Here is a 12,861-nt window from a genome sequence, read left to right as displayed (position 1 = left end):
CTAGGAAACAAGTACCCTCCCTCTCCCCCAGTCACATTGTCCTAGAGCCAGTTCTCCCTCTCCCTCAGTCACATTTTCTTATAGCCAGTTTTCCCCATTAACATTTATTCTATAGCCAGTTCTCCCTCTCCCACAGTCACATTAGCCTATAGCCAGTTCTTCCTTCTCCCCAGTCACATTAGCCTATAGCCAGTTCTCCCTCTCCCCCAGTCACAGTATCCTATAGCCAGTACTCCCTCTACCCAAGTTACATTTCTAATTAGCCAGTTCTCCCTCTCCCCCAGCCACATTATCCTATAGCCGGTACTCCCTCTCCTTAGTCACATTTATCCTATAGTATAGCCAGTTCTCCCTCTCCCCCAGTCACATTAGCCTATAGCCAGTACTCCCTCTCCCCCAGTCACATTATCCTATAGCCAGTACTCCCTCTCCTCAGTCACATTTATTCTATAGCCAGTTCTCTCTCTCTATCCCAGTCATATTAGCCTATAGCCCAGTGCTACTCTCCCCAGTCACATTGTCCTACAGCCAGTACTCCTTCTCCCCCAGTCACATTGTCCTACAGTAAGTACTCATCTCCCCAAGTCACATTATCCTATAGCCCAGTGCTTTCTCTCCCCCAGTCACATTATCCTACAGCCAGTACTCCTTCTCCCCCAGTCACATTGTCCTACAGTAAGTACTCATCTCCCCAAGTCACATTATCCTATAGCCCAGTGCTCTCTCTCCCCCAGTCACATTATCCTATAGCCAGTACTCCTTCTCCCCCAGTCACATTGTCCTACAGCCAGTACTCCCTCTCCCCCAGTCACATTGTCCTACAGTAAGTACTCATCTCCCCAAGTCACATTATCTTATAGCCAGTACTCCTTCTCCCCCAGTCACATTGTCCTACAGTAAGTACTCATCTCCCCAAGTCACATTATCCTATAGCCAGTACTCCTTCTCCCCCAGTCAAATTATCCTGCTCGTTGCACTGTGACTACTGTATATCTAGTGGCCACCGATACCAAAAAACCTGCAGTGGCCAGCCTATTAAGTGTCAATTAAAAAGTGTCAATAAAAAAAGTCAATTTAAACAAGGTTTACAAAAGCCTTTGCTTAGCATATTGGTTGGGTGATCAGGGACATAGGAGGTCATTCTGGTTGACTTGCAAAGCAGCAAATTTGGCTGCTTTGCCAGCCAACTAAATGAAAATCCCCATATCAACCTTTTGACTGTCGACCTTCCCCATGTCGACCCAATGCTTGTGACGATCTAATGACCCTATCGACCTAACCCATGTTGACCCTCAATAGGGTTACCACCTCATCCCTTTAATTCTGGACACATATGAATTACACAGGTTCTGTGGCTGATTAAAACCAGGTGAAATGGAGTCTTGAAGTCAGCCGGCAACAGAACCTGTGTGATTAATGTGTCCAAAATTAAAGGGATGAGGTGGTAATCCTAACCTTCAGTCATATTGACCTTCCTGCACGTCGACCTTCAGTGGTCGACCTAATGCTTGTAGACCTAATGTCTGTCTATCCTATGATCCATACCCCTTTATTTCACAAGGTGGAAAATGGTCGATAAAGAAACCTGTATGGGTTTGCGTCACTTACACTACTTGTAACTTACGCTCATTCGCATACATATTATTCTTTGGGAATAATGTAGCTCTCTACATTTGTCCTAACACCTCAGTAGATCCAGTCCACACAAGGCTATTTGTCCAATTTTTGACATAATACACTATGAATACACTAAGATAAATTTGGATGGATGAAGGCGATTCAGACTATTTTAAGCACTGTATAAGGACCCTATTTGTATGAATATGTTGTCACAGGACCTAGAGGCCAACCTGTAGTTCCTTATGTATTTAGCAGTTCTGTGCTAGGACCGGGTGGTCCAGTTGTACAGGTGGCGGCTCAGATCGTTGCCTTGAGCTTTGGGATGTTTCCAATTTACAGTACAGTATGTGCAAACATTATTGCAGCACTGCCTGTGGCAGTACCGTATGTCACTACATGAGATTAAGCTAATTCCTACGTCACCCAATGTCATCTATGATGAAATGCCATCTTTATTTTTTTGACATTCTAAAAGTTGCCATGAAGTGTACACTTATATTTATTTATGTAAATTAGGAGCATGGGAACACTCGTGAGTGAGAGCTCGATGTCACCTGAGGCGTTGTTTGTGGTTTCTTACTTCTTTATCTGCATTTTCAAATAGCTTAGTAGGAAGGAGTCAATTTAAAAAAAAAAATGTCTTATACCTAACTACTACAAAGTTAAAGGAAACTACACCGTATGTGTTTTGTATGTCTCTTATCTAATCAAACCCTACTTTATGTCCAGGGATGTTGCTGTAATATTAAATGCCTGACTCTCAACCTGGATAAAGCTGGGTACACATCTATACAATCCCTGTTTCTTGCAACCGTTCGGCCGACCGTACTCCCGTCGGACCGTCCACAAACAACAGCCGACACGCGCGTACACACCTGTACAATTTTACTTGCGACGTCTGATGTACTCCCGTCAAAACAGTCGCAAGAAAAAGATTGTACCACCGTACTCTCTCGATTTGGGCTATTGACACGTCACATGTGACCAAAATTATCATAATGGGCTGGGTTAGGGCATAATTATAGCTGTCACCCTTTTACCTATTAAAAAAAAACGGCGTGGGGTCCCCCCCCCACGGCCGTAACCAGCGCCAGGCTGAAAGAGCCGGGGCTGGTATTAAAAAATCAGGAAACCCGACAAATAGGGCTTCGCTGATTTTTTAAAACCAGCCCCAGGCTCCAGGTCCGGGGCTGGTTCCCAAAATACAGGGGACAAAATGACCAGGGGTCCCCCGTATTTTACGAACCAGCCCCAGGCCAAACCAGCCAGCAGGGTAATGCCACAGCCGGGGGACACTTATTATATAAGGTCCCGCGGCCAAAGCATTCAGCCCTCTGACCGGTCAGCCTGGCCAGGGGTCCTGGGGAAGTGGGGACCCCCCCAATTAAGGGGGGAAAGTCGGCTCCTGATTGGCCAGAAATCATTTTGAGCAGAGACGCAGCGTCAGACAATTGTATATATGTGTACCCAGCTTAACTTGTATAAAGGGATTCTAATAACAGGAAGTTTTGATTAGTAAAGGTGTACTTGTATTGGAGACATTGGCCCTCATTCTAGTTGGCTCGCAAAGCAGTGTTAGTTGCGAGCCTTGTAACACCGCCCGCTGGGTGGCAGAACGCCTGTCCCCCAACACACCAATTCTCCCCGCAGCGCTTCAAATGTATGTTTTGTATAAACATCCATTCACAGCCTTGCGTGGGTGCCAGAAATTATTTGATGGTAGCAGACCCTCTAATGATTTCTGTAGCGCTCTCTTGTGACTTAGATTAGCGACGCTCTGCTCTGAGGACAGGGCGGGCAGATGGCCATACCCTTTCGCATGGCAATGACCAGTGTTTTCCTGAGCGCATCCAGCGTTCTGCCAGTATGGTCTCAGTTGAAGGAGACTCCCAACCAGGGGTGAAAGTATGGCGGTACGGGGTGGTACGGCGTACCGGTAAAACATATTGTGCCGGTACCCCATGCCGCCATAACAAATCCCCCTCGAAGTGGCGGGTGGGCGTGGCCTCTCCCAGTCCGCCGCGTCACTCTCCCACAAGACCATTTCATTTTTCTTTTTACGTCCCCGCCCTCAGCAGTTTTGCAACCGCGCCCCCGGATCCACTGTGAGAAGTGTCACCACGGAAGGAAGCAGTTCTGTAGCAGCTTAAGTCTGGAGAGCTGCCCCCAGTTGGGGCATTGTCATGAGGTGGCCGGTGTCACGGCTGGTGCTTGTGTGCTTGGTCTGTGGCTTTTGCTCGTTGCTGACTGTACGGTCTCACGCAGAGAGGCGGCGGCGACACCGAGGCTCGAGAGCCACCAGCAGCCTCCTCTTCACAAGTGTGGTGGGCAGAGCAACTGCACAGGTAACCCTCCTCCGCCCCCAGTACTAGGCATGTGTGGGCGTAACAGGTGGCGGGGCGTGGGAATGGATTTGCAGTTTGTGTTTTATCCTGCACACTACTCGCATACTGTAGGGGCAGATCTGTAGTAAGCCTGGAAGAGTGTTAACAAGTGGAGAGAGATAAAGTAGCAATTGCCATGCTACAGGCTGCGTTTCATAAACGACAGGAGCTGATTGGTTATCTCTCCACTTTTCACTAACTGCCCCACTGTGTCTATGACCTGAGAATAGGTTGGTAGGTACTTGTGTACAATCACGGCTCCCACGATGTCCATCGTATAGGAAAAAATCGAATCGCATCGCAATGCGATTCGATCGCATGCAATTTTTAACAGAAATGTATCCAAATGCGAGTGCAGCGAGGCCCGCGAGGGGACACGGATACCTTCACAGGTATACGCGTCCCCTCGCGGGCTTCACAGGTGTCCGCTTCCCCTCGCGGGGCTCGCTGCACTCGCCACGCTTCGGGCTCGGTGGCTCACTGCGCTCGCCACACTTTCTATTCTCAACTCCACGCCGACGTGGATAGTGGGGGTATGAAAAGGTCGTAGGACGCGTACCGCCGCCCCTCGCGGGCTCGCGGCGCTCGCCACGCTTCGGATTTGCGTTGATAGTGGGGGTGGTACAGCCTCAAAAATGACATTTGGGGGCCATTGAACCTGTTTGATACTAATTTCAATGCACATGCGATTTTTTTAAAAAAATGCTAAAAATTGCAGAAATCGCATCCCATCGCATGCCACTACATTTGGCATGTGATGGCATGCGATGGGAGCCGTGAAAGTACACAAGTACCGGTTGGTACATCCCCTGAGAAGCCTCATCTTATGGGGCATGCCATTCTTAAAATACAGCCGAGTTGCAGTCTCTTGCTTAAAGCGTTCTGACTTGACCCCGGCGATTAACTATATTTATCCAGTGTGTAGGGGCATATATGTGTGGCACTGTGGGGGCATGTATGTGTGTCAGTGTGGGGGCATATCTGCCACTGGGGGTATACTTGGCACTGTGGGGGCATATCTGCCACTGGGGGTATACTTTGCACTGTGGGGGCATATCTGCCACTGGTGTGTGGCACTGTGGGGGCATATGATATCTGGCACTGTGGGGGCATATGATATCTGGCACTGTGGGGGCATATTAGTAATGGGCATCAGTTGTGAAGCAGCGTTGCAATGAGCATTATGGTGTGGGGCATAATGTGGCATGTATTGGGTGTGTGTTGCATAACAGGCATTACTGTGTAAATTTTACCAGCCCGCCTTCGGCGCCCAAACAGATATCTCAATGTGTTCTAAAGTTTTGTCATGTAGCCACTCCCCCTAGTGTCATATGACCACGCCCATTTTTTTTGCAGCGCACCTTCGGTGAGCAGCACAATACCACTAAGTAATTTTTTTCTACTTGCACCACTGCTCCCAACTACCCCCCCCCCCCCCCAACAAAGGACACTGCCGGCCCTGGGCAGGATGCGGGACCATCTCCAAAAGCAGGGAAGGTCCTGCAAAAATCGGGACAGTTCTGAGGTGTGATACTGCGTCCTTATATGATTTACATCAATGGTCCATGTGTTTTATGACTTAATTAGTTTTAGCATAATAGCGCTACCATTAAAATTCATTTCATAGTTTCTGAGTTTCCAGTGATGGCATTTTTATTTATTATCTGAGTGCTGAATATCCCTCTCTGAAATCCATACATATATGTGGGATTTATCAAATCTTAGAGAGAGATGTAGTGGAGGGAGATAAAGTACCAACCAATCAACTTCGTTATTTTATAGGCTGTGCTACAAAAATGACAGTAGATTGGATACTACAAGCAACTTCTCCAAGATAATATACATTTTCCCCATATTCTGGTGTCTCATGTAACTCTTGAAAGTATTTCTATTATTGCACGCTTTCCAGTGTGCTCCCTCTCGCCTCCATTCTCACCCACCCTCTCCCTCACAGCGTGACTTCATTTTTCTTCCACGCTCTTTGTGCTGTCCTTCCAATCCCGATCTCTCTCAACATCCCCCCCTTTCTACACCTCTAAATCCTACCTCCCATCTGCCCTCTCCGAAGACTATTTGTTTACTTTCCAGTCTTGGCCCCAAAAAAAGAGGAATTTGAAGACATTTCAGCAAATGATATTATGGATAAAAAATGTTTCGTTCCCAGTAGAAGGAAAAATCCCTGCAACACACAGCTTCACAATGCCTTGCTTTCCCCTACGGATAAAGGAATTAAAATGCTGGTGTCATTTGTGCTTTGTGAAATAATACAGTATAAAAACAGCAACGCTACAGAAAAAAATAGTAAAAGCTTTATTAAACAGACAATAGTGACACATGTCAATAACATTCTTAACACACCAGAAATGAGCGCTAAACTGTGAATAAACACAATTTATAATGTAAAATGATTGCTTAGAACTTTGCAAAAGGAACAATTTAATGATGCAGATAAATAAATTGGTAAAGTGTACCTGCTACCTGACCTACACTGTAAAAGATTTCTAAGCAGCAAACGACCGCTGTACCGAATTAGGTGGTGAACATGGTGATGTTTGCTAGATTTGCTTTTTAATCGATCAGTCTAGATCACTTATAAATTAAACACACATCGCCCCGTGTGTATGCCCCATAGCGATGGTGATGCAGAATCCCAAGCGTCACCATCGCCCGTTAGGATAGTTAGTCCATGCACTAAACATCTCGTCACATCTCCGCGGCTAGATCGCTTAGCACTGATCGATAAACTCACAATATATATGCAGCTTAGACAGAGCGAGGGCCGCATAGGTCAGAGGGAATTTAAGAACCTGGGAATTTGTTGTCCATTAAGAAATGTTGACAGCAACATCAGGGCAAAGCCATAGGTAATAGCAGTGGAGTGGCAGGTAGACCTGCCAATCAGGGTGTAAGGGGGCGTCAGTCTAGAGAGGGGTATATTAAGGATTGTAGCCAGGAAGTAAGCCTCTTTGAGTCTGGATCCCCACCCTCCCTACCCCCTTTTTTCCTCTGTTCTACCTGGCCTGACGCCATTTCACCAAATTTGGCATTTATGCTATAGCTTTAGTTAACAATCGGCGAGAAGGCGCTCTCGACCAGCAGTCAGGTGGGGTGTCAGGTGGTCTCTGTGCGGTATTGCCCCCCCTTTGCCAAGAAGGCGGGCGAGTCCCCATGCTCTGGCTGGGGGCGTTGGACACTTCCTGGAAGGTCCGCGTCATGCAATAGAAGGGGGCGGTATGTCCGTCACAGCGCGGGCTGTACCCCACAGGAAGGGGTGTTGTCAGATTGGGGCGCTACGGTCGCTACCATGGCAACACCCGGAACTGGTGCTGGTCTCAAGTGTTTTCTTTGCCATCCCTTATACAAATAGGGGTCATACCATTTCAATAAATAATTATGACCTTTTAACCTTACGCAGTTGGTGTCCGTGTCTTATTTTAGATAAGGTGTTCGTGTCAGTTATTTCTAGGCATAAGAGTTAAGGAGTGGTATAGATAAGCAACAACAACATAATTCACTAGGCGCCTTAAGGTTTTGGCCTCCAAATTGCGAGATGAAGCTTCCTGCAATGTGCAGTGGCTTTGAAACGGTATGATTTAAGGAAGCTTTTATCAAGTACATTCTATGACATCATAGGTAGTAGATGCTGATTGGTTGCTATGGGTGATTTCTCCAATGATCCACTTCTCCAATTTTTCACTGCTTGATACATCACCCTCCTAGGTTATTCATCATCGGTTCCGACCCCTAGGGGTGTTGATTGTGCCATATGTACTATTAAAAAAAAAGTATTACCATAAATAACAATAAAGTATAGATTAGTAGTAAAAAGACCGTCCTACCTCCAATCTCTGTCTTCACAGCTCCCTCTCTCCAGGAAGTTTGAAACATAATATTTTGGTTTCACTTTCTGTTAAGGAATAATTTGGTCCATCCAGTGGCCTCTAGTGGTTACTGGCGGTACTTCACCTCAAAATGGAGAGTAGAAATTAGCATTTTATACATAGTGATTGTTCCCTTTAAGAAAACATTTTGCCTCTAGTGACCTAAATAAACATACATGTGGCTTTTTAGTATGATATAGAAAAAAAATTATTACCTTGTATATTATTATTTAATTATTTTATAACAAAATAAATGCAAAATAAGAATAAATAAAAAATGTATATTTCATAATTCATACTCTCATCCTGTCTCAACCCAAGAAGAAATACAAATAAAAATGACAGATGTCCTGACAGTGACTTGCTCTTTTATGACAACTGCCCTATGGGGTATAAGTACCAAGCCTTGGAGAGTAATAAAGTAGAGATAAAGTTCCAGCCAATCAGCTTCTGGGCGGGATGTACTACGGGAAAAATGCAGTAAAACCCCCGTTTTCAAATGTACTAAGACCCGGCCGCCTCGTCCTCACCTTTGGGTGACGATACCCTATAGAAGCCCGTCACCCGCCACAGACGCCAACCCCACTAGACCAATCCCAGCCTCTATCAAACTCCTCCTCCCTCTAGCAGCATGTCACAGCCGGAGGTCATTCTGGCTGCAGGGGGGAAGAGGAGGTACTGGGGACAGCCACAAGTCACTAAAGCCCAGGGATGTGACAGAGACCCCCTCAGACACCACATCACAGGTATCGTGGGGGGCCCCCATCACAGCATTGGGATGCTAATTGCATATGTTAGTACATATAGCATCTCTGCGGTGGCGTGGCGATGGGCGGCGATGTATTTGAATAAATCCAGCCCTCTATCTGCCATGTTACAGTCTGTGTTTGAAGAATCACAGTTAGGAGGTATCAGTCTCTAAGGCTTAGCACATAGAGAGAAATGGGTGTGGTATAGGAATCTGACAGTCGGGATCCCAACAGTCATTAGCCCGACGTTGGGATCCTGACTGGCCGGACTAAGACAACATGCAGAGTGCAACAAAGCCCCTTGCGTGCTCGCTGTGCTCACCACGCTGCGGGCATGGTGGCTCGCTAGCTCGCCAACTATTCTATTCTCCCTCTATGGGGGTCGTGGACCCCCACGAGTAAGAATAGCCGGTGGCCATCGGTAACCCGTCTGTCTGTGTTTTAACAGTCGGGATCCCAACGTTGGGTAATTGACTGTCGGGACCCCGTCCGGCACCCGAGAGAAATGTATATATTGTATTTAGAAACTTAGGCACTCACAGGGGACTTTAAAATAAAACTTATCTCATGGAAAGTACATTTTGGCCCAGAAAAGGTTCAGGAACCCACTTCAAGATGATGTCATATTTAGTCAGAGTTTCAGAAACTGAGTTCCTGCTGGTTCCTGCTGAAAAATAGCACTGGTTGTGGCAATTCTGTTTCAGACATTAATAGCTGAAATGATAAAATCAACCTTTGTGTTGTTTCTATACTTGCTCTCCCTTTGCAGCTTGGGCTGTAATTCTCCAGTAAATATAGGAGAAATAAGGTATGTAGGCTGGATCAGTTTCAATAAAGGCAACAAAATACAGTATGTGTTTTCCAGTAAGCCAGCGCTGATCACTACTATAATGGCCTCTCTCTCTCTACAGGGAACATTTAGCAGCCAGTCAAACCAGTCCAATGAATGTTGCCAAACGTCCAGGCAGCAATCCCAGCTAAGCCCTCACTCATCTTTGTAACTTTAGTGCCAGCAAGCAACCTACAGCTGTGAAAAGCTATTGAGACAAGCTTGTGCCTGAGAAGTCTTAGTTACGCTCATAGGGCCTGATTCGGATTTGGGAATAGAGTAAGAAAAGACAAGTAACTGCGCATATGGGTACAACTGTACTGCACGTGGAGCAGATTTTAAATGTACAGAAATATTTCGTTTTGAATAGGTTGTTACCAACTCTGAACTGTTATCGAAATTGCAGTGTAAATGTAACGCTGTCCAGCATTTGTGGGCTACGCAATGTATCTGGGGGTCGAGCTTTGAGCCATGCAGCTCCAACTTTATGTAACTCACTTCCCTGCACAGTTCGAGAGGCCTCCACTCTAGAATGCTTCAAAAACAGACTCAATACTTTCCTGTTTACTCAAGCATTTCCTTCATTCCCTTCCAGTATTTACCCTGCATATCAAAATCATACCTCCCAACATGTGAGGTACATTAAGTGGGATGCTACGCACGCCGAAGGTGCCCTGAAATTTTAGAGGTGTGACCCAGTAGAAAAGGGCATGGCCTATACTCGGGACAATCTTGCTAGGTCACGTCCCTGTTTTCGCCGCAGTAAGGGCATGACCAGCTGCTCTGTGAGCCACTGGCCATGCCCCCAGGCCCTCTGATTCGGGAATAGATGTTGGATGTGGGACCGTCCCCAAAAAATGGGACAGTTCGCGAAAATCGGGACAGTTGGGAGGTTTGCAAAAATGTATGAATTTGCACCTTTTGGTGTGCAACAGTTGGCTAGTTGGAATGATAGTGCATGATAGAGATATCAGTGTAACGGGCTCCAAGATTTATTTTGCCGGCATTGGGTATAGGGGAAAGGTCCCCCAACTGATTGAAAAGTAGATGGGCATTGGCTGGCAATGTCAGCCTACTTTGACACAATGCTGTCGGTGTCAGCGGGCGACCCATGTGTCCCAGTGCCCGCTCTCAGTACAGGAGGTAACACCTTGCTACTAAAATTGTATCTGTTATGGACACAATGGAGAAAGGCCTAATTTATACGGGTGTGGTATATTTGCCCGACAGTCAGGATTCTGACAGTCATTAGTCAGACGTCGGAATCCCGACTGCACAGCGTGGGGAGTGCAATGAAGCCCCTTGCGGGCTCGCTGCGCTCGCCACGCTGCGGGCACGGTGGCGAGCTGCACTCGCCACCTATTTTATTCTCCCTCTATGGGGGTCGTGGACCCCATGAGGGAGCAGTCGGGATTCCGACGTCGGAGTAATGACTGTCGGAATCCCGACTGTCGGGGGGCCATCCGGCACCCATTAAAACACTGATTAATTTTTTCTCAGAATTGCCTCTAGGGGAGAACCCGTTACATATTCACTGTGTAAAGGCCCCCATACACTAGCCGATTTTGGTCAGATTTCAGCCAGATCAGTCGGATCTGGCCGAAATCGGACCAAAATCGGCTAGTTTTGATGTCCCCTCAGATCCGATGCGCGGTCCCGTTCGCATCGGATCTGCGTCGGGTGGTCGGACCTGCTGCACGTCCGACCACCCGACTTGGGACCTAGTGGGGCGGCGCGGCGGTGGAGGGAGCAGGGGGGGCTGGGGACGCTGCGGGGGACACGTCTGTGTCCCCCGCTGCTGGGGACGCTGCGGGGGACAGCGTCTGTGCGGCGAGAAGGTAGAGGGAGCAGGGGGGGCTGGAGACGCTGCGGGGGACACAGGCTGCATAGAGCCGGGCAGGGGGAGCCGGCCGGGAGCTGTCAGTAATGAATAAAAAAAAAAAGCCCATACAATGAATGGGCGGCCTGTGATTGGCTGAGCGCTCTCTCAGCCAGTCAGCAATTGGCTGAGAGAGCGCTCAGCAGCCAATCACAGGCTGCCCATTCATTGTATGGGCTTTTTTTTTTTATTCATTACTGACAGCTCCCGGCCGGCTCCCCCTGCCCGGCTCTATGCAGCCTGTGTCCCCCGCAGCGTCTCCAGCCCCCCCTGCTCCCTCTACCTTCTCGCCGCACAGACGCTGTCCCCCGCAGCGTCCCCAGCAGCGGGGGACACAGACGTGTCCCCCGCAGCGTCCCCAGCCCCCCTGCTCCCACCAGCTCCCACCTCTTAGCCCCCCCCCCCCCCTGCTCCCCGGGTTTTTTACATGTGATAAATCGAGACGATTTATCACATGTAAAAAATGGCACATCAAGTGCCAATCTAATCAAGCTCCCCCGGGGAGCAGCCGGGGAAGCTCAGGGGGAAGTCGGGGGCGACTTGTCCTAAGGACAAGTCGCCCTAGTGTATGGGGGCCTTAAGTGTAAAGGCCCCCATACATTATGTGAGTTCTCCGAGGGGATAAGTCGCATCCAATACCCTCACGAGCTGCCTGTGTCATTTTTTTTACATGTGATAAATGGTAAGTAAAGACTCCTGGGGAATTGCAGTAGTGGTGGGGTAGGAGAATTCAAAAAAACATTCAAAAGAAAGGGCAACTGCTGACTGGCTGAGAAAGCTCTCTTAGCCAATCAGCAGTCGCCCATTCTTTTGAATAGATTTTTTTCTTCAAATGTCCTGCTCGCCCGTGGAGGTCGGACCTGCAGATAGGTGTGTGTCGGCGGTGCAGCACTGCTGGCACACACTTTTATGGATGGAATCGGACGCAATACATGGTGGGTGCTAAAAAGAACCAGCGATGTGCCACTGATTGGTCTAATTCCGATTTACTTTATGTTCTGCAGATCCGAATCCGGCTCCTGTCAGATGCGCACGGGACCAGGCATTGGATTGGATGTCATATATATGCGATTTGGACCTATTTCACCCGATTTCTCGGCCCATTTTCGCCAGAACTGGGTGAAATCGGGCCCAAATCGCATAGTGTATGGGGACTTTAAGACTCTGTTCCCACTCTTGGAAACAAGTTGCCTTTTAGAACAATCACATAATCTGTTGATCTACAGTTTAAGTGAACCCTGGTATTAGACCAGCAACTTAAGTTATTGTACAATTCATACAATAAGAAGGCTGCGGCCTGGTTTTGTAATTTGAACATCCAGTTTGCTTCTGATTTAGCCTTTCATAATCCCAGTCATGCTGCGGCCTACCCCTGATTAAACAGAGTATTTTTGTGGTCTGGCTCAGTTTCCCATTTTGTAAGAATGGGAATACAGTATGAAATGTTCAATGTCATTTCAGCAGGAGCAGCAGTGTATACCAAAGGCCTATTTCAGTACTGGACGCAGAAGTGCAAACA

The 12,861-nt window shown here is 47.6% G+C and overlaps 1 protein-coding gene across 1 annotated transcript in view; it reads right to left on the bottom strand.

The window, feature by feature from the left end:
• Window positions 1-10,770, bottom strand: part of SERTAD2 (SERTA domain containing 2) — a 138,552-nt gene extending 127,782 nt beyond the window's left edge. Inside the window, exon 1 of the mRNA XM_083175763.1 lies at window positions 7,844-10,770. The gene's annotated coding sequence lies outside the window, so the exon portion shown is untranslated. The remainder of the gene's footprint in view (window positions 1-7,843) is intronic.
• Window positions 10,771-12,861: the final 2,091 nt, after the last annotated feature.

This window comes from Crinia signifera, chromosome 3 (genome assembly GCF_055691185.1).
Source record: "Crinia signifera chromosome 3, ASM5569118v1, whole genome shotgun sequence".
Taxonomy (NCBI): Eukaryota; Metazoa; Chordata; class Amphibia; order Anura; family Myobatrachidae; genus Crinia; species Crinia signifera.
This window is presented reverse-complemented; position numbering and strand designations above follow the sequence as displayed.